This window comes from Meriones unguiculatus, chromosome X, assembly GCF_030254825.1.
Source record: "Meriones unguiculatus strain TT.TT164.6M chromosome X, Bangor_MerUng_6.1, whole genome shotgun sequence".
NCBI lineage: Eukaryota > Metazoa > Chordata > Mammalia > Rodentia > Muridae > Meriones > Meriones unguiculatus.
Window position 1 is genome coordinate 91814952 of NC_083369.1, and position 20239 is coordinate 91835190.

At 38.1% G+C, this 20239-nt stretch overlaps 1 protein-coding gene across 1 annotated transcript in view; it reads left to right on the forward strand.

Annotated features, from left to right (window-relative positions):
* The first annotated feature begins 1357 nt into the window (after positions 1–1357).
* Positions 1358–20239, forward strand: part of Sytl5 (synaptotagmin like 5) — a 329523-nt gene continuing 310641 nt past the window's right edge. The window contains exons 1-2 of the mRNA XM_060374394.1: positions 1358–1611; positions 10657–10714. The gene's annotated coding sequence lies outside the window, so the exon portion shown is untranslated. The remainder of the gene's footprint in view (positions 1612–10656; positions 10715–20239) is intronic.

The following is a 20239-nucleotide window of genomic DNA, read 5'->3' on the forward strand; positions in this document are numbered from 1 at the left end:
AATGACAAATACCCCTAGCTTTAATGTACTCGGTTATGAGAGAGATAATCGTTTCTAATGATGATGAGAAAATAATGAGGTGATGAGAGGGCTATATATTCGGTGAAGATAGCCCACCTTTCTGAATAGGCAAACTCTTCCTCCGCTTACCAGGGAGAGCTGTAGAAAATGTGGCAGCTGACACACTGTCCTGGTTAGGAAAATGCTCTACCGTCTTTCCATTCTTTTATTTCCTATGAATTCTGACCTCTAACTCTTTCAAAGCTAAAGTAACTCATTTCTATATACTCTTTTCCCCAGTATATACATATATTTTTAAATAAAAAGTTAATGTAGGCCAGATGTGGTGGTGCATATATTTAATCCCAGCTCTTGAGAGAAAGAATCAGGTACAGTTGAGGGTTTTAGACCAACCTAATTTACATAGCCAGCCATCGCTATCAAAGAAGTTAAGGTGATAGCACTAATTTTTTTTTTCTGGAATTAACATTCCTCCCCCTCAGTCTACTTTGTGCTTGGATTACAGGAATGTGCTGCCTCCTCCAGTTTGTTCTCAGCTTTGGTATGATACAGGAAGAATTATGATTTCGTCACACCTCAACCTCCAGCAGAACAACAGACCACTGGCAAAGGAAACACCTAGCACCAGGGTGGAATCTAAAGCTTTGTGTGATGAAGGCAGTGTTAATTTTTGAGCTTGTTCCACTCTAGGACATCACAACTGTACCAAGGAAGCTCCAGGCGCAAACCCAGTTTGGGCAGAGCCTTCCCTGCTACCCTCACTCAGGGTTTAATGAAGAGGGTGTCCCTTGCTACATCATGAGTTCATCCTTCCTCCAGGACCCTGGAGCACCTGCAAGAGGAGAGTATCAAAAGGAGGTCTCAGCATTCAAGGATGCAGGGGTAACTAGTGTGTGTGGCCTGTGGAGGGTTCTAGGGTACCTCAGGAATAGCTACTTAGTGTAGAAGTGGTCTGACTTTGGCCATATCCAGCTGGGAGGCAGGGTGAGGAATGAGTCCCTGGTAGATCCAGCAAGCCGAAGAAGCCAGCCACACCTTCTCTAGGCTGGGTGAGTTCTGGTGCTACCGCAAGGGAGAAAATAATGGTGGAGTGGGAGACTTCTGTGAGAGGTTGGTTGGTCTTGAGAGCCATAGCAGTACCGAGTCCAGAGGAGTGTGGAAGGTGTGCAGGGCTCCTATGGAGCGTCTAAGGGGAGCAGGGACCTGGAGAGGCTGGGTCTAAGAGGTCAGGGAGCCCCGCGATGAGCCCAGCGGGTGGGCGAGTGCTTGTGTGCTTGGGCGGGCTGTGCCTAGCTGGACTGTGGCGCCGCCACCTGGCGGAGTCTGGCACTGAGCCTGTGGGTAGGGGCTGCTGGAGACTGCCTCCCGCGCGGTCCCTCTACCTGCTGGGGGCGGGGAGGAAGAAAGGCGGGCACCAATCGAGCGCGTGAGTCACTCTTCTCCCTTGGGTTAGGAGCAGGACTTCTCTCCCTTCCCTGGGTCTGCGCGTCGGCTGGCTCCCCGTTCCGCGACTTCCTTGCTTACTCTCCTGGGTGGCGCGACTGCTGCCTGAGGCTGGACCAGTCGCCTTTCCTTATAGGTGAGGACCAGGTAAGTTCTCGCCATTTGATACTCTGTTAGGGTGCAGGCTGCAGCGGTCGTCCAGTCTGTGTCTCTGTCTGCTTTTGCTTCCTTCCTCTGGCTCTTTTTGTTGTAGACAGAAAGTTAGATTTTTAAAACGCGTCAGAGAATATAAAATCCGTACTTAGACTCCCAGCCAAACCAAACTCTGGAGCCATATTCTTAATTTCCCGGGTACCTTCAAATGTCTTGATGCAGCGTTTATGGGACAAGGTATGTTTGGTTTGTTTCATCTTTGCTTACTCAACCCCCCTTTTGTTCCTGGGTGATTTTTAGAGGTGGAAACAGGGGAGCTCAAGAGCTGAGCTGAGATCCTTTGCTGGGCTCTTCCTTCATTCAGCAAGGTGGCAGGGTGTTCCACTGTAGCCTGAGCTGGGATCTTGGAAGAACCCTTCTAGCCCAGAACACGACAGAGCTGGAGAAGAACTGCAGTTATTGCATACCTGTAAAGAGACCACAGACAGAATCAAAATATTTTGGATGGACAGTCTGTGCTAAGCAACAAAAAAATGTTGAGACAATTCATTGAAAGACTCCATGGAATATTCTAGGAAAGAAATTGTAGGCTATTGCTGCTTTTGTATTTTCTGTTTACAGAGATGCTTCAAAGCCTATTATTTCCCTTGCAGGAAAATCAATGAGAACCTATTCTGTTTCTTAGAAGGTTCACCAATACAAAGCTATATGTTAGTTTGTCCTCTCTCGGTGTGTCAGGAGAGGGAGTGTCAAACTCATTGCTTTTAGAAAAATCAATTTGGGAGGGGATATTTCTCCTTTCACTACCATGAAGCAGCACAATGTTTCTGTGACCGTTAAACAGGCACTAATTATTGCTGTCGTTCTTTAATGGAAATAACAGAGAGAGTATGCTGAAATGCATGAAGCTGTGGCTCGCGTTGACAAATGATTGTTTTGATGTATTAACAGGTGGTCTTAATTCACATCACAAAATTATTCTGTTCTAGAAAAGTTATCTGATGGCATGGTACCAAAATACTCTTATTCCCCCCCCATATTGTCTTTTATCTTTTGGGAGAAATACATGGATATGAGAATATTTTCTGGTACTATATTAGTCCCTGATCGTAGATTGCTGTTTTCTGAATTTTCCTATGGATTACAATCTGTGAACATATAAGCAAACCTGTCTTACCCCTTCTTGGAAAAAATTAGTGACACTTTAAATGGCTAGTCAGGGAGTCTTTGATGATCCTCTTTCAAGGCACCCCTCCCCAGGAAGCCCTTCAAATAAGTTATGCCACTTCTGATAACTTAACTCTTCATAACTCTATCATGAGTCTTATTCACATTTTTATCACTAGGATTTAGTAAAGAAGAGGAATGTTGGAAATATGAGTGAATGATTAAGTCACTTTGCAGTTCAGATTTCGCAAATACTATATTGGCAAGCTTTTTCTTCACTCCTAGACTAGAATAATATAATCTGTATAATTAAATGGTATTCAAGGTGTGGATTATCAGATTATACTGTTCTATAAATTAATAATAATATGAATATATACAAATGTGTTTATCTCACACAATACACATATTTATTTTAAAAGTGGTTTCAGCAACAGAGGAGTCTGACAGAAGGTGAATACAAGGGTAAAATAATGTCAATACCTAACTGTTATGATTTCAGAATGGCTTCAACAGCTCCAGAAATGATATCCTTATACTGTATTCAAGGACAGGAAACTAAGGGTAGAAAGGGGGTGAAGTGTTTTCCTTTGTGTAACTTTCTCTTTTCAGAGAAATAAAATTCCCCGGAAGTTTTCTAACAAATACCCCCTTTATCTCATTGTCAGGATATAAACTACTCTTTGTGACACTAATGGTTGGGGGAAACACAGAGACATTTAGCTTCTATTATTGATAGGGGTGCTGTTGATGGCTTTGGAGTGGTAACCAGAAGGTCTGCTAGAATGTTGTGAAAATTTTTGCTTGAAGTTGTGATTGTGTCATTGGTTGGTCCAAGTAAAATAAAGTATTACTCAAGGTAGCAAAATCATATTTAAAAAGGATTCCTCTTGCCCCAAACTCTATCCTATTTTAGTTATGTCAATGAAACTTTCATGTGTTGAACACTAATCCACATCTTAAGATTTTAAAAGCATTGACAATCTGACTGCGATTTTATAAGTAAGACCTTTGGGAAGAGATTAGGATTGGATATGGTCATTGGGGTAGAGCTTGTATCATTGAGTGTTGGTGGCTTTATAAGAAAAGGGAGAAGGAGACCAGGGAATGCTATGTGCATTCATTCTTTGTCAATTACTTGTGAAAGCCCATGTCATTCAAGGACTTTGCCAGCAAGACCACCACCAGAGTTGGGTCTTTGAACATCAAAGATTCTGAGCTAAATGAAATACACACAGAGAGAGGGGGTTGGGGGAGAGCCTAAAATGGAGAACTATGTTAACATTCAGAAACTATAACTTTCACATTCAAATACAAATCTTACATGGCTTCCATTAATATTAAATATAAATCAACCCCTTAGTTCCTGAAACACAGAAAACTTTCACTTAAATAGTCCTTTAGGTAGAGTATTGGGTTTGAGAGCTACAGGGATATGGAAAAAGTGGAAAAGATTTAGCACCAAAATGCTGTTTTCTACTGTGGCACCAGAGCCCTGGTGTGAGGTTTTATAGAATCCAAGATTTTCATTTGTATCCTAGGGACCTTGAAGGCAATTTAACAGGAGGAACAATGAAAACCTATCAAAAGTGGGTACTGACAACTTAGATCAACAGATTTTCTTGAGGCAGGGGCTTCTCTGTATCTGTACTGTGGAAGATGACCTACTGAAGAGCACCAGGGAGCGGGGGACTGCATGACAGAAGAAAAAAAAGGCCAAATAGAGGAACACTATCATTATAAAATTGCCAGCCCTTGTTCTTGACTTTCTCCAAATAGGAGTTCTCAATGAATAGAAGGTCCAACTTTGGAAACATTACAGTGGGAGACTGGATAAGAAAGGATCGCAAAATTGGAATTTTGGATTTTAGATTTTAGAGCTCTGAGTCTTGGATGGTTCACTTGTTGAGCCTGGTGTATATATCAGTAGCTTTTAAATTTGCTGCACAGTAACAATCATCAGAGAGCTTTTAAAAGACCAGATTTACAGGTTAATCCTTAGGTCACTTATGTTGGAATCTTTGGGAATGGAAACCAAGTATTATTAGTGTTTTTAAAACTCCTGTAATTGCCAGTACATACTTGAGTTTGGAGACTTAATTTTCTGCAAGTGCCACACTAAATACAACAAAGGAAAGGAGACAAAGAAAATAAATTTATTTTTCCTTCGTCCTGGAGATTAAAAGTCCAAGATCAAAGTATCAGCAGGGTTTCCTACTTGTGAGGCTAATATCTTTGAGTTGTATGCAGCTGCCTTCTTGCTGGGTGAGTATATAACATAGACATTCTTCTGCACATATCTGTGTTATGGAATCGACTTTCTTAGGAGAGAAATCATGGTAAAAAAAATTACCCTAAACCTAGTGTAGTGGCACAATCCTTTAATCCCAGCAATCAGGGAGACAAAGGCAGGCAGATCTCTGTGAGTTCAAGGCCAGCATGGTCTATCTACAGAGTGAATCCAGGACAGCCAAGGATACACAGAGAAACTCTTCCCCTGCCCCCATCCCCAAATTATCCTAATGCTCTCATTTCACATGATCACATCTTTAAAGGACCTGTTTCCAAATATAGTCATATTCTTAGGTCCTGGATGTTTGAACTTAAACATAATAATGTGGGGAGAGACACTATTTAACCCATGACAGAATTGGTGTATAAACATGGCAGCTCTTACATTTGAATATGCATATAAGTCACCTAGAAACTTTGTTATAATGTTGAGAACACTTAAGATGAGGCATGAGAGTGCACAGTTATTATACATTTCTGGTGCTATAATGAATCATCATAGACTGTCTTTTAAGTAGTTTGGTTCGTGTAAATCAGTGGCTACCAAACTAGGAGTCACCAAGCTCAGCATGAAGAAATAGAATCAGATTTCTGGGGTCTGATCTCAGAATTTGTGATTCCATTAGTTCGGTTTAGAGCTCAATAATTTACATTTCTAATAAGTTCCCAGATGATGTCCACATCACTGTCTAGGGACGATGTTTTGCAAGCCACAGATCACTCACATTTTTGACATTTTTTGGTATTGGCGAGGTTAAAGTCATCACGTATAAAAGTAGTTGGTGGTGTTTATAGTATTCACTCTCTTGATACTAACAATATTACATTTTCTTTTGTCGAGATTACTGCCTCCCCCAATAGAATAGAGGATTAGAAAAATGCTTCATTGGAATTTTTTTTACATGTCTTGTAGAAATAGAGGTAGGTGATTAAGAGTAGTCTCATTTGTCTCTCTAGTCATGTTCTTCAACAGGAGAGCTACCTTGCAGCTTGCTATTTTTATCAGCTTAAAGATGATTGTGTAAGATTTCTCCTATACAATTTTAAAAGGATTAACCACTCTAAAAAATATGTATGTCCCCTAAAGGAGCATTGGGAATTTCTCAAAACACATTGTTTTTAAATAATTTTTATTTAGTCACATCATTTCTATATGAGGCTAACTGTACTACATCAAACAAAATCTCTTTCCCAAAATAACTGGAGATGAGAAAAACATGTTGCTTGTTTCTTGAGAGTTAAATGAATAACATATATTTCTGTGGCTGATTCTAATCACTTATAAATAAATACCTAACACTTTCATATTATGTGCTTATGAATATAAATGTTATATTTTTCTATACATTTTCATTATTGTGTTATGTATTACATAAATTCATTTACAATTCAATAAAATAAGGTTACATTTTAATGACTTATTTTATCATTTTAAATTATCTGGGGGAGGGTGGGTATCGGTGTGTATGTGGGCATGTGCATGCGTAAAAAGGGCATCGGATTCCCTGGAGCTGGAGTTACAGGCTGTTTATGAGCCATCAAATGTAGCTGCTGGGAACTGAGCTTGGGTCCCCGGAAGCACAGTATGCACTCACAAACACTAGCTACCCCTCCAACCTCACAATGAAGCTTCCTTATGCTCCATTTACCCTGGAACTAGATACAAAGAATGGTTTTCGCTAAAATATTTCCCTTCTAACTTTTCCAAAGTTATGCCAGGTATATAGGGCTTCTATTCACAATAATTCTATTCATTTAATTCCCAAAGAGCAAGTAATATCTTCCTCATTCTGTAACTGTTTTGAATTTACCTTCCTGGCTTTCCCACATTTTTACACTTGTTTTCGTCATCAATTGGCAGTGTGCTCCCTGCATTGTCCAGGGGAAGAGGTTTTAGTCTAAGCACCTGACTCACTAGATAAGAAAATCCCAGTTGTTAAGACGGATACAATAGGCTGCTACCACAATGGCACTAAACATTTAAACTGTGGTGAATTCTGTTTCCCCTGATTTCATGCACAGCAATCAACCTTAAGATGTCACATGTTCATTGCCTACAGAGAGCTGATAACCTGGTCAGGCTGTCTGGTCTGCCTGACAGTTCTATTTTTCATTGTAAATTACTAAGCCAACACTCTGGCTTTAAACAGTTCTAAGTGTTGTGGGTATGAGTCAGCAGCCAGCACCTTTAAGCCTGGTAAATTCAGGGACAGTGATAAGATCTGTTATCTGAAAGATGGCTCCATGCCAAGGCCTCATGCTGCTGACTCACTAAAGTGAATTAAAACCAGCCAACATTTATTACTATTAAGCATTTTCTGCATACCAAGCACCATGCAATTTTATTTACTTTATCTCATTTAGTGCTCATATTAACTCTGTGAGTTATTTGGTATTTTCATTTCATAATTTAAAGACAGATATATAGATTTAAAATTTGCCCCAAGTAAAATAGCTACTGTGATAGAATTTTTAAGATTTTATTTTATTTTTTTTAATTATCATAAAAAGTGATTCATTCCCTTATGGTATTTATATATATTTTTAGTCTGGGTTAATCCTCTCACCTTCACATACCCTCTGCTCTCCCCTGTATTCCTTTCCCTAGCTAACCATACTTGTACACTTCTGCTCCCAGTATTTTCCTTTCCACTCCAAGTGACAGAAACTTTTAGTTACCCTCCAATATCCACCCTCACATTCTCTCTTAGTAACTGAATCCCATTTTTCATGCTAGTTGGGGTGTGAAGCTGTGACAGGATTTCCCAGTGAGAGAAAACTATGCTACGGGGTCCCTCTCAGAAGTCCAAGGGAAGGGAGTTGGCATGCTTGAGAGAAGAGCCTTTCTCTTTTCCCCTGCTTCTTTCTCCTGCTGGTAAAGAATGCAGACACGGTAGCTGGTGCCCCCTTAGACCACAAAACAACCTGCTGGTGTAGGCTATGCCTGGACTCTTTGGAACAGCCAAGTAATGGAAAACCCTGCCTATGTCCGTACCAGGGAACTTCTATAGCAGTTCCACTCCAGAAACATTTTTCCGTTACCAGACAAGCAAAATCAGAATGGTTATTTGGTAGGCAGTAGACAGTGTCTGCATACTATGTACCAAAGGCCCGGTATTTTAACTGTAATAAATATACATGTTTGTGTTTCATTTCTGCCATTTACTAGCTCTGTCTATTGGACACATCTTTACAGCTCATCTTTTAAGTTTTATTTAAGTATTCATACATGTATATATGTTGACCATATTCCCCATCACCCTCAGACTCTTTCCTTTCTTGTTCTTTCTCCTCCTATTACTTTCCCTTGTCCTCCTTGACAATTTAAATTTTTTACTACATTTATTTATTTCTGTTTATGATTGTGTGTGCACTCACACACAGGCAAATGCATGCATACACACTAGCATATGACTTTTCACACAGAGGTCAGAGGATAAGTTTAAGAAGCCATTTCTTCCTTTCACCATGTTGGAGCCTGGGGACTGACCTCAGGTCATCAGACTTGGTAGAAACATCTTTACTGGTTGAGCCATCTTCACAATTACACTTTTTTTGTTTCATCTATCTGTCTGTCTGTCTTTGTGTGTGTGTGTATGGGAAGTGTGTACCATGATGTGTGTGTGGACTTCAAGGAAGAACTTTCGAGGATTTGTTTTCTCTTCTATCACATGGGTCTGGGACTCCAACTCAGGTCATCAGGCTTAGTGCCTTTACCTGCCTAGCCATCTGACTGGCCCGTCATTGCAAAGTCTTACTTTTGTTTTCATCTTGTACATACATACATCATGTTTTGTGTCTACATAAATCTAAAAACTACAAATGCCAAAAAAAGTTATTTTGGCTTTTAATCAAGCCTTTGGTCTAATAACTAACTTGTAGATCCAGGTAGTGGCTTCCTAAACCATAGTGAATACTTTACTTTCTGTACTAGGGCTTCTTTGATATTTCCACACAGGTGCTTGTTGGAGTGAGCTAGCACTTCATGTGTTATGTAATCTGAGGGAGTTAGTAGTCAACAAGTCAACCCTTGACTAATATCAAATGGAAACTGGAGATGAACCCCTCTTTATTCCTATCCCTGAAGACATAATTCTCATTCATATTTTTTAGTAGAGTTTGTTTCTAAGAATTTCTCAGTCTAAGTAAGATTAAACTCTAATTTTCTACAGTTGTGGATAAATTAGAAATTATTCCTATATTAGTTTTTCCCCTAGCTGTCTATTTCTATTCACTGGAAACCATACCCCAAACAAATTTATCTGTGTACAAATCTTTGTTTCAGGCTCTATATTTCAGGAGAATTTATTTAAGAAATCGTATAAGCCTTGACTAAAACTGTACTGATGGCACTTGATAATTGTTATGGTTTTTAAATGATGGAGCAACATATTATCTTTGATGTGAAAATGTGATAACACATGACAGAACTGGATAACCATAGAGTATGGTTGTATGGACATGGGTCAACAGGAGCGCATACACCTTTTTGGTGAGAGTAAAATTTGGGATTATTTTGGAAAAAGGAATATCTGGTGCTGCTATAGTTTGAATATGATTTTGGTGTATCATCTAGGAGTTTGTGAGCTGGAAGCCTGATTTACACGATCTTAAGGGGTGTTGGTATCTGTACGAGCTCAATAGGCAAGACCTAATGGAAAATGACCTAGTTTGGGGTTAACATAGCTATCCATGAGACAAGGTTAGTTATCAGGAGAGTAGATTCTTATAACTTGGGGTCACTCTATATATTTGCCCTATTGTGAATGTAGACTCTTGCCTTTATATCTCTCTGTGTTGTGGTGCAGCCCAGGAGATCCCAGAAGAGGCTAAACAGATAGGTTGCCCATTCTTGAGATTTCTGCCTCCCAAACTATAAGCTGGATAAAGCATTTTTCTTTATAAAGTCTCAACTTCAAATATTTTGATATCAACAGAAAACAGACTAATAGAGACATTCTCTTGGTAGGCTCAATCTATAAACCCTATGATTCAGCATTTTTATTGCTAGCTATAATCTCTAGAGAAATTCTGAATGTGAGTCAGTGTCCTGTTTGATTTCTTTTTTTGTCAGCTTGATATAAGTTAGAGTTATCTAGGAAGAGGAACATGACTGAGAAAAAGGCCTCCATTCAGATTGCTTATAGATTAGTCTGTGGGAAATTTGACTCATGACTGATGTGGGAGGGGTCAACAAACCCAGAGAAGCAAGCCAGTAAGTAGCATCCCTCCGTGGCTTCTGCTTCAGTTCCTGTCTCTAGTCTCCAGCCTTGAGTTCCCAACCTTGTTCCTTCAATGATAGTCTAAAAAGTGTAATACAAGATAAACCCTTTTCTTACTTTTGCTTTTGGTCAGGGTATTTATCACACTTATCTAACTGAGACAACTGTGACTCTGTAAAATTCAATATATGCTTCAATTACAAATTCAGGCAACAAATTACAGTGATATTAGTAGAATTTGTGACTGTGTCACCCACAGTAATCACAGGCATCTTTCCTGTCACAGTAATGGTGATATCATAAAAAGCAGACTTTTTTTTTGAGACAAGATTTCACTATGTATCTTTTGCTATTCTAGATCTCCCCATGTAGACCAGGTTGGCCACATGAAGATTCAGTGCTTCCTGGGATTAAAGGTATGTGACACCACATGCCAGAAACAAAATGTGTTTCATGCTCATGGCTACTTTAAAATCTGAGTTAAGCTAGGGGAGATAGTTTGGCAGGTAAAGATACCTGTAGCCATGCCTGATGATATGAACTTGATCTCTGAAACATACATTGTGGAAAGACAGGACTGGCTCCTGAGAATTGTTCTCTGGCTGTGACACACACAAAAAAATCATACACACACGTACACATACACACACCACAGGCACATGCCCTCAGAAGAATGAAAGATGTAACAGATGGGTGCTGTGCTGACACTAGCAATAAAGTAATAGATGTACTATTGACATCAGAGTGCATTGGGCAGGACACTAGCATGTCAAACAGAGGTAAGTGGACACAGCGACAGGCAGGACACAGTGAAGTGACCCATGATAATGATAAGGAAAACTAAATTGTGTTTCCATCCACTCTAGTTGACTAAAAGAGGGAAATTCAAAGGGAGAAAATCCATTAGCAAATGGGGAGTTAAAAGAGCCACTGGACCGAGGACTAGCAGAAACTTTTGCTGAGGCTGCATCTTGTTAGTCCGGCTTCTTTGTCAGCACTGTATGTATGCATGCGCATGTATGCATGCATACAATGGATGCAAAACACGAAAGTATTTATGTCTCATTGAATAGGTTGTAGATGGTTTTAATAAATTATTCTTTACTAATCCATTACCCAGATCAATATTGAGAACATTGCCAATATTAGTGCACCTATTTTTTTATTTATTCTTTTTTAAAAATATTTTTATTAATTATACTTTATTCACTTTGTATCCCCCCTGTAGTTCCCTCCCTCCTCCCCTCCCAATCCCTCCCTCTCTCCTCCTTCTCCACGCATGCCCCTCCCCAAGTCCACTGGTAGGGGAGGTCTTCCTCTCCTTCCTTCTGATCCTAGTCTGTTAGATCACATCAGGAATGGCTGCATTGTCTTCTTCTGTGGCCTGGTAAGGCTGCTTCCCCCTCAGGGGGAGGTGATCAAAGAGCAGGCCAATCAGTTCATGTCAGAGACAGTCCCTGTTCCCATTATGGAAATAGGAACCCACTTGGACACTGAACCGTCATGGGCTACATATGTGCAGGGGTTCTGGGTTATCTCCATAGTGCACCTATTTTATACTGCTAAGCAATACCATATGTCTTCCCAGTACTTACTGGCTTGGGTTCTGAGTTTATCTGGATAAACTCAGATATGTGTGTGTGTGTGTGTGTGTGTGTGTGTGTGTGCTACATATAGTACTATAGTATATGTAATATACAGTATATATAGTATACTACATATAATATAAATATGTATACATAAATACACATACATGCGTATGTACATTTATATACGTAGTATACTATAATAGTATATACTACATATAGTATACATCAAATGTGCACTCACATCATATGCATACATCATACACATATTCATATGCATATATTCATATACATATATATACTATACACACAATGTAAAATCTACACACATACATATAGACATTATAAACACATGTATATGTATATTTATATATGTAGTATACTCTATATAGTATATATATACACACACACAATGTATTATATACAATATATATTGCATATATAGCATATTTGAAATACCTATGGTTATATTGTATAGAATTGTCTTTATGAGTTTCATAAAAGTGAAATGATACTTGCTAATATAGTTTTCACTCAATATTTTATTTATAATGAGGCTGTATTCTTCCCTATGGCAATAGTTAATTCATTTTTCTCTAAAAACAAATATTACACTTATCTGTTTTCCTATAAGGAGATGATTAGATTATTCTAGAAATTTTTTTTTATGAATCATGTTGTGATGAATATTACGTAGCCAAGGCTACATAGTGATATCCTGTCTCAAAAAAATCTGCATTTCATGATATCCCCAGTACTGTAATGTGACATTAAATATGCCTGGGATTTCTATGGGTGTCACAGTCACAGGTTCTGCTAATGTCATTCTAATCTGTTGCCTGTATTTGTAATTGAAGCACATACTGAATTTTAATTAGACATTAGTGGACATAAGGATGTACTTTTTTCCTATTCGAGTGAACAGACTCTGTGTGTGTGCGCCCGCAAGTGTGAGTGTCTAGGTACACATATGAAGGCCAAAGATCAACCAACGATGTCATTCTTTTTTAAAATCATTTTTTGTTGTTTGAAACAATTTTTAATTTAAATATATTTTGGTCATATTTTCTCCTACCCCATGTTCTTCCAGATCTCTCCCCTCCATACCCATCCAACTTTAAGTTTGTTCTCCAAAACCTACCAAAAATCTAATACAACAATAAAACTCCCCAGAACCAAGAAAACAAAATAAAACCCTCAAAAAACAAAGCAAAACTAAAACACCAAATAGTAACCAAATAAAAGCACACATACAAAAAGCATAGAGTTTATTTTATGTTGGTCAACTATTCCTGAATATGAGGCTTGCCCTTGAGTGGTTGGTTCTGTCTAGTGAAGTGGGGCTTAAATTAAATCAGTTGTTGAAGATTTGTGCCACCATTGCCCTAGCATTTCTTGTAGGTAGCATACCATTGTAGATAAAAGGTTTGTGGCTGCCTTGGTGATTGCATTTCTCTTTGGAGATCTTGCAGGGAATCTTCCTGTCCCAAAGACCCTGGAATATATGTATGAAGGTTCTAGATAGGCACTGGCTTGACATTTCCGTCTTCAGTGAGTTGTGTAGGTGTTGTCCTTAGCAATGGGGCCTTGCTCTCAGTTTCTGGTTTTATGTTGAAATTTTTTTAATCCATTTGGAATTGACTTTTGTGCAGAGAGATAGATATGGATCTATTTGCATTCTTCTATAGGCAGACATCCAGTTAGACCAGCACCATTTGTTGAAGATGACGTCTTTTTTTCCCACTGTGTATTTCTGTTTTATCTATCTATCTATCTATCTATCTATCTATCTATCTATCTATCTATCTATCTATCTATTCCACTGGTCAGTGTGTCTGTTTCTATGCCAATATCATGCTGTTTTAATTACTTTAGCTTTGTAGGGCAATTTGAAATTTGGGAATGGGGAGACATCCAACAGTTTTTATTATTAGTAGTAGTAGTATTCATGATTGTGTTTTGCTATACTGTGTTTTTTGCTTCCCCATATAAGGCTGAAAATTGTCCTTTCCAGAACTATGAAAATTTGTGAAGGAATTTTGATGAAGATTGCACTGAATCTGTAGATTGCTTTTTGGTAGATGGTAATTTTTACTATATTAGTCCTACAGCTCCATGGGAGATCTTTCCATAGTCTGATATCTTCTTCTATTTCTTTCTTCATTGACTTAAAGTGTTTTTTAATCATACAAATTTTTCACTTGGTTGGTTAGAGTTAGTTGTGAAAAGTATTGTTTCCCTGATTTGTTTCTCAGTCCATATGTCATTTGTTTATAGGACGGATACTGCTTTTTTTTTAAGTTAATGTTTTTATTATTTTATTCTCTCATATATTACAGCACTCCCGCATCTTCTCCCAGTCCTTCCCCACTCCCCATTCACTTCTCCTCTATTTTCTTTCAGAAAAGTGCAGGCCTCCCAGGGATATCAACCAAACATGGTATATTACGTTGCAGTAAGACTAGGCAACTCCCCTCATATTAAGGTCGGATGAGGCAACCCAGTAGGAGGACAAGGGTCCTAAAAGCATGCAAAAGTGTCAGAACCAGTCGCCCCTCCCTGTTAGGATTCTCACAAAATCACCAAGCTACACAACTATAAAATATATGCAGAGGGCCTAAGTAAAACCCACAAAGGCTCCCTGAGTTTTGGTTTAGTCTCAGCGAACCCCTATGAGTTCAGGTTTGTTGATTCTCTGAGTTTTCTTGTGGTGTCCTTGATCATTCTGGCTCTTATAATCCTTCCTGTTAATTTAGTACCCAGCTACTTTGGTGAAAGTGTTTGTCAATTATAAGAGATTTCTGGTGAAATTTTTAGGGTCACTTATGTATACTATTACATCATCTGCAATTAGCTATATATTTTTTTTCTTTCTTTCCAATTTGTATCCCTTTGATCTCCATTAGTTGTCTCATTACTTTAGCTAAAACTTCAAGTACCATATTCAATAGTTATGGAGAAAGTGGACAACCTCGTCTTGTTCCCGATTTTAGTAGAATTCGTTTGAGTTTCTCTCCATTTAAGTTGATGTTGACAATGGACTTGCTTTAAACAAGTCTTTATTATGTTTAGTTATGTCCCTTGTATCCGTATTCTCTCCAGGACTTCTATCATGAAGGGCATTGTATTTTGTCAAAGGCCTTTCTGCATTGACTGAGATGATCATGAGGTTTTTCTGTCTTTCTGTTAATATGGGGGATTCGACAAGTGTCATTCTTAAGGAGCCTCTAACTTGTTTTTTGATACATGGTTTCTCACTAAGATCTGGTCATTGATTAGGCTAGCTTGCCAAGGAGTCCTGTCTGTCTTGTTTTTTTACTAGTCTTCACCTGTCTCTACGTCACCAGCACTGGAATTAAAAATCTATGTGCCACCACATGGATGCTGGTGTGTCAAGTACTTTACCAAATTAGCTATGTCTTACAGCCATTCTAAAATTTATCCGAACATTCTTAGAAGTTATTTTATTTTAAGCAACGTGAAATTTACAACAAAGGAGAATAATAATAATAAAGTGAATACCAAGTGTTATCTAAGCCATAGGCCACAAAAACAGCACTTAACTTAGTGAAAAGGGTGTATCCCTGGCCCCAGCCTCAACTTTTCACTCTAACCCTTTTTAAGCAGGTTCCATACTTCCATTTGGAATTCCTGCTTCCTAGTCAGATGTATTGGTCTTATCCTTTAATTAGTCTCCTGATTCCACTCTTTTTCTACTAGAAACCATCCACTGCAGAATGACTCTCCATTGGCTTTCACATGACAGTACAGAGTGGAGTTTTGGTCCCCTATGGCTTGCTTTCTTCAAAGCTTTTCCACTGGGGTGAGCAATAGTGAACAGAGCCTCTGCAGGCCTGCTGCCTCCATTAACACTCTTCCTTTAAGTGACAGCACAATCTTCTTTTTTTAAAAAAAGATTTATTTCTTTACTTATTTATTTCATGTGAATGTGCCTGCATGTATGGATATGTACCATGTGCATGCCTTATGCTCATGAAGTCCAGAAGACTTCAGGTTTTTTTGAGCTGGAATTACAAACAGTTGTAAATCACCATGTGGGTGGTGGAAATGGAACACAAGTCCTCTATAAGTGCAGCCAAAGGCTCTTAACTACTGAGCAATTTCACCACCCCTCAGTATATCACAATTTTAAAGTATGAGGAAAAGAAACCTTTTCCTGACTGCCCATGAATCAAAACTGTTCAAATACACACAGAAGCTCATGTGTACTTAGTATGCAGTTTATGTATGCTAGTTTTTATTTCCAGCTCAGAGCCCTGTCAAATGGGCTCATTGTTAATCTATAGCATTAGAAATGGCTGTTTCCTGAGCTACACAAATACCTGGCTCCTGTTTGAATTTCCTGCATGAGTGTGGTTAATTATTTACATTGTATCTTTTGTGTATTCCAGACTTTGCATTGATTAACTGACTCAATGATAGATTATTTCCCCAGAATTAATAGTAGATATTTATTACAGTATTTTAGGGAGGTTATTTTGTTTACAGAAAAAATCATAAGGATAGGACAGAGAGTTCCATATACATATATTCAGCCTACTCTATTTTAGCATCTTAGTCTGTATGGCATGTTCATTAGATGAAGCAATATTGATATGTCACCATTAAATAAAGTCCACAATGAATACAGTCTTTCTTTTATTCAGGTTTTAAAAAATCAAGTAATAGCCCTTTATCTGTTCTAGGATCCTATGCAGAGTAATTCTCCAACAACATTTAGTTTGCTTTCTCTTACGTTCCCCTTGGCTGTGATAATTTCTTAGACTTTCCTTGCGTATGATGATCTTGACAGTTTAAAGAACATAGGTCAACTGGAATTTGTCATATGGTTTTCATTTGATTTGAATAGGGCAGTGTGTTTTGGAGAGGAAGACCACAGAGGTTAAATGCTGTTCTAACCCCACAATTATATGGGTATATACTGTCAACGTTATTGATCACTTAATGTTTATACTGGCCGTCCTATAGCTGAGGTAGTGTTTCTCAGGTTTCACTGTCTTAAAAGGATTCTTTTACCTACTTCCCTACTGAAAACCAAATCATTAGACACAGTGCCCACCTGAGGAAATTGCAGTTATGTTTCATTTCCTTGAAGGTAAATTATCAAGATAACGTATTTGAAATTCTGCCCTGGAGATTTGCCACATCTCTCTAATTTACTTACTTATTCATTCCGTCAAGCATTTGTTTATGCTAGTAAGGATTCATTGTAATGAATCTTAATCAAATAATACAATAGTCCAATTTTATTTTTGACCAGTGACATGAATTTCTGTGTCTATGGCTCTGGTCCTTAAGCACACAAAAAAGTGAAGTGTAATCTGTTTATCATAGTCTATTTGGATGTAATATTTTATGGTTTTGTACAATCTTTCTCTAAATTAATAATTTAGTGACATAGTAAACTCAATGATAAAAGGGATAGTCAAAAAATTCATCAGTAAAGAGCACACAGTGAAAATCAGTTACTGCCATTTTCATGCCTTTGTATTCCTTTTCAGAGGTACTCCTATCAGTGTTATTTTTAAATGTTTGTTTATATGTGTGTGGCCTGATTGTATGTATGTTTATTACATATGTGCAGGTATCTGCAAAGTTTAGAAGAGGACATTGGATCCCCTGGAACTGGAGTTCCAGGTAGTTATGAGGTGTCAGAGATCTGTCACTTTAGATTCTAAGGAGAGGTCAGGAAGGACCAGGAGATTAAAACTAAAAATGTGTTTGTAGGAAGGTACAGGCAGACCAAAGAACTATATAATTCTTAATTCTAGCAGTACATTTGTTTAGCAAACTCTTTCCTAAGATTTATTTATTTTTTCTGGTGCAGTTCTCCTACATCTCTGTTTCGATCTCTGACTAGCATACAGTGCAGTTGTATCAGTCAATTTCTTCATTGGAAATAATCAAATAAGCTATGTCTACTTTAAGTAGATGCCTTTATTTGAAGGTATGAGGTGGCAGGATATGTGTGGTTCCATTTATCCCCACTGCTAACCATGTCTTGGGGACATGGTTAAAATTATGGTTAAATTAACTTTTAAATTTATTTCCCTAAAGGAGAATATGTCCACATTTTTCAATTCTGAGGCTATGTGCCTTGCTTTGGTCAATGAGATGCTACTGTATAAATATGATGCAAGAGGCAGTTTAAGTAAGGGCTTGCACATTTCCCCTTTTATTCATTATCTATTCATTCTGCATTATCTCCAAGAGAACATGACAAGCCTAGCTTGCTGGAGGATGAGAGACATGTACTTCAGAACTAACTCATTGCATATGGCAACTGAAGCTATCCCAGGTTGATTGACAGCTACCTGATAACCAACATTTGTGATCTGAGTTGCAACTAACCACAGACACATAAAGAAGTCCAACCAAAGAAAACCAAACATAGGCCATCTGGACCTTGCAAATGCATGAGCTAAATAAATATTTGTTTTTTTTAATATCACTGCATTTTGGGGAAGCGTTATACATCATTATAATGACAATGAATAGATGGCACGAGCATTTTAAAGAATCTCTGAGAAGGCCAGAAATCCTTTTTCAATGCTGACTGGCTGGCAGCACCACCAGTTAAACAACAGAAAGCTTTTTAGGTTGAACTTCATGTCTCTTACTTTACTGTGATATTAGGTATACCTATTAGGATCATCTCTTAGTGTTCCACAGAGAAAGCAGTATTGCCTACAACTCAGTGCTTGCAAAAAAATCAGTGATTTACATATTCTATTCATACTGTGGATACTTGTAATTAGTATAACTTAAATCACATGTATAACTGTAGCTGCAAGTGAGTCAGGAAAATGTAGGGGAAGTTTGTTTTTCTTGTGAGTTTTTAGCTTTTATACCCTGAAGTACAAGAAGCCTTTCTAGAAAGAGATTGGAGAAAGCATGAGTGAGTTACTCTATAATATCTACATGGAGGTGTAGAGAAAAGATTAACGTGGGCCTTGGGAATGCTTTCCATCAGAATTGCTATTCCAGTCTAAATTGCTCCAGAAAAGCAGTTCTGTTTTGAGCTTCATGACAGAGGGAACAACCTGCCTTGCCCTCTTTGGTTTCTGGCTGAATACAGAGCCTGTAAATAAGTTCAGGTTAAACGGCATTTTGTTTTCAATAGACTGGGCACTGTAAACAAGGACTTTGACCTCATTTCATTCTACTTTCTCTGTACAGGAGTGAAAAGCTACAGCAAATACACCAAGAAAGGAGAGCTGCCTGTTTTTTTTTGAGGTGTGAATGCAAAGAAAAAAAAATCCCATATTGTCTAATCTCCTACATTCATAAGTCAATTTGTAACCCAAAACAACTAAATATCTTACAGGGGACACACTGAGCTAATTATTTGTAAGCTCATTCCCACTTGTCAAAGGTAATCCCAGCACAAGCTATAATGGTTGTCTGTAGTGCCTGCTATGGCAACAACAGTTAGAGTAATTTTTTTAAATAAACGGCTTTATGTGTAGGTGTATTTATTTGTTATATACCATTTTAGAAATTGGCCACATGGAACTTTTATTTATTCTTTGTCTTTCCCATGAAGATCTCGTTCCAGTTAAATATTTGTTGAATGAAACATTTCTGTGACCTTTTTGTGTTTTAATGGAAAAGTCACCATGCTTCTCCTGATATTAAAAAAATTAAGTAAGACAAACAAAAACAAGAAAAATTTCATTTCTGTGGCACATTAAAGAGTGGTTTTTTAGTATGTTTTGGTGAAAATCAGTATTTGTTTATGTAACTATCACTGAAACCTTTGACTGGTTATTATTAAGAGTGGGTGGAAGCTATTGGATGCTATACTTTATAGCATTATGAGCATATGGTCTGTTAAAATTCCCAATAGTGGCAATGTGACCAGAACATTTACTTGGAGGATCAAAAGATATACTGATACTGCCAAAATACTACTTGGTCCATATGGCGTTTTGCATTTAGTCACTGGGTCTTAGCATCATTGAATATTGATGACAGCTCTGAATATGGATCAATGATCTGCTTGTCTAACTAGGAGTTTGTAGAAGCCACTCATTACTCTTGTTATTTTCTGAGGTAGTTTTTTTTTTTTTTTTTTTTTTGCATGTTATGAAAAACATTCATGACAAGGTCAAAAACCTTTGATCAACAAGATGCCAGAGTAGAAGCAAAACTACACTCAGGAAATATCTGCTGGCACAGATTGGCTTGCATCTTTCATTGCATTTCTTTCCATCTCTCTATGGACTCATCTTCCCTAGGCAACCACTATAATCACTGACTTTTGATGTTATCACATACTTTCCCACCTTTTCTTGCTCCCTTTACCTTCTCCATAAGATCTCTCTGGCCAAT